Below are 3,106 nucleotides of genomic sequence, written 5' to 3'. Positions count from 1 at the left end.
TCGTGGGTGGAAGGAACACATGACAGGATTTTTACTTTCTGGCCCCCTGGACTTTCCATCTCTGATGCCCTAATTGGGTGGTGAACAGTTACCGTTGGGGTTCCCCCTTCAGCCCAGCTAGCCCAGTTGCCTGCAGGTTTCTCAGGACACATTGCTATGGTCGTGGGGCCAGGTGTTCAGCATCAGCTCCTGTTTTGTGTCCAGTCCTCTTTTGAGCACCATGTTGTACTCCTATCTGAAAGTGCCATAGAATGTGATTGTCCGTAACATAATGTGAGTGTTTCCTGCCTCTCGCCCAATGCATGCTGGGATAGGCTCCAGCACCCACTGTGACCCTGCCCAGGATAAGCGGGTATAGATAATGGATGGGTGGATGGATGGATGGATGGATGGATGGATAATGTGAGTGAACACCTGTTTGCAGCTCTTCTCTAGCACATAGCAGTCCACACGTGTACACACGTGCCTCTGTTGTCACTGCTCTTGTAATACCAGCTTTTAAGGTGCTCCTCATGCCTTGATGGCCCTGCCGCTCCCCCTGGATAAGAACATCCTCTAAATGAATAAATTATAATAATGACATGATGACCTCTTATGACGCCGCCTCTTCCTGAGCCTTCCAGTATCTTAGAAACCTATAAATCAATAGCAGGCGCATTCACGGACCGCTATACTGTACGATGAGTAAGGACAGCATTGCCACAGAATCGAACGCTGATAAAAAATGGAGCAGATGGACACAATTGTTTCTGGTCTTGATTTGGTCTTGTTGTTTGAACATTGGGCTCAGCTGAGCCGGCTCAGTCTGACTGCACATCACTGAAGGGGTTCAATTTGAATATCTCACTCTACCTCATACACATCATTCCTCTGGATCTATTTCCCCAGGTATATTGGAATTCTATGGATGTCTGTGGTTTCAATAAAACCTTTGTAAAATGAGCCATGCACTGCATTTTATATACAGTGGTGTATGTGCTGTAGATGCAGATGACTTCTGTATGGCTGCACTATTGACTTCCTTGTTCCCCGGAATGTGTTTGTAGTTTATCTTGCTACAGTATGTTTTATTCATTTTACTAACATGTGGCATATGCATTCAGTTGGATATTAATGCTCCTGTCATTTTTTGAGAAACATAAAATTTTAAGTGCTGGGAACTGAACATCATAGGAAAGGTTTAGTGGGACATGCCAACAACGTTTTTAAGGAACTGAACTGACAGATGAAGTCTGTACAGAGGGAGGCCCTCCTGTTATTCACTTTAAAAGCATGACTTTGTTTCATATTTCACCAAAGGTGCAGTTCCTGTAAGAACTGAGAGAATGCAGATGCTCCCTGTTTTGAACGGCCATCAGGAGCTTGAGAGACAGCTGTCTGAATCCAGAGCTCCCCAGAGAGCAGAATGCAAAGTCATGTGTCTGCTCAAATCAGCCGCCTGTCACTTCAGAACTCGTTACCGTCTATTAGTTCCCTGATGCGGCACTGCCTGAGCAGTGTGATGAAGACACATGTGGCCTATGGTTTTGTCCCCTTACAGCAAGGAGGCACACTGCAATATATTGAAATGCATTGCATTATGAAGATTAAAAGAGATACTGAAACACTTCTTAATATATGAGCATATTTGCTAATTATTGACATCTTCAAATATTGCAATTTACTCATTTAAGAAAATGCACCACTGTGAAATATATGTATGGCCTTTTTAAAAAATAAAAAAACATACATATTTGCGATATATATTGTTGTTAACTACAGTAGAGGTCTGTTGAATGTTGTATGACTTCATAGTGAATCCATGGTAAATGCTTACTACTAAGTGGATTTAAAATGGATTTATGTACCATGTTTTGTAACATAAAGCTCATTCAACTGACAGTTAGGCAACACTGCTGTACTGATTTGAAATTCTTTGTAGAAGTGGATCCTGACAAATTCAAGGATCAGATTGACAGAGGTTAGCGTGTGACTCTGCTTCCTCTCCGATATAAAACTGCCGGTGACAGTGACACTAGATAAGGACGCTGCGGTCCGATGGTAAGTGTGAGAGTCATTCATCATCACAAGAGGCAGCACAGGTGTGCTGAACTTGCTGCAGTTGCTTCTTATCATCTGCACTGGATCTATACAGATGTAGGGCCAACTTCTTTGGGGGGGGGGGGGTTAATATTATATTACAACAACTTTTCGAAACTGCAGAGAAGAAGCGAGAATGCTTCCATGCTTAGGATGCCTTTTTGATTGCCATACAGAATTACTTCCGGTGAGTGCGGTACAGAAGTGGATTTCCTACTGCTAGCTAAACTGTGTTGTGTTCTGTGTGTAATGTGATTGATTTGTCCTTGGTATGTTGCAAGAAATGTAAGTAGCTGAAAAAAGTTCCAATCTGAGTCATCTGATGATAAAGTACTGTTGAATCTTTGAGGAAGGTCGTAACCCTGAATTTGCTTCAGTAAGACACACACCTACATACATATAACCATACTCTACAGGTCACACTGGTTGTGTGTATTAAGAAAGCAAGATGTCTGTTTTAGTTGTGACTATTATTCAAGGGAGGAAATAATTGTTGGTATGTTTATAATTTTAAAAGTAATTAAATAGGTATTGTTTTAATAATATGTATTATATATTATATTATAAGATATATATATATATATAATATATATACAATACATATAATATACATATATATATATATATATATATATATATATATATATATATATTTCAGTGTATTCACATATTCAAAAAAATCAACCGTTCACATGTTTCGTTGTGCCATTTTCGGAGAATGGTTGTATGTAAGTTTTTGTGAATCAGAAATTAAGTTCCTTTAGATAAAAGAAACATTACGCCTCTTTGTATGTTTTCAAAACAGTGTAGGGATGCTACAATGGTGCATCATATTATCGATGCCTTAAATCGCTTTGAATTAATGAATTATGGCCTGAGCTCGCGTTGCATGTTGCTGTTTTTAAAAAATTAGGGACCGTAGTTAAATATAGTGCAAGGAAGCCTTGCATTGGAAATCGAAATCAACGCCAATACGGCACGTCTCCTTTAAAACAGGCGGCAACGTCTGCTAGATAGATCACAACCA

Source organism: Anguilla rostrata, chromosome 9 (genome assembly GCF_018555375.3).
Source record: "Anguilla rostrata isolate EN2019 chromosome 9, ASM1855537v3, whole genome shotgun sequence".
Taxonomy (NCBI): Eukaryota; Metazoa; Chordata; class Actinopteri; order Anguilliformes; family Anguillidae; genus Anguilla; species Anguilla rostrata.
Note: the sequence above shows the minus strand (reverse complement) of the source record.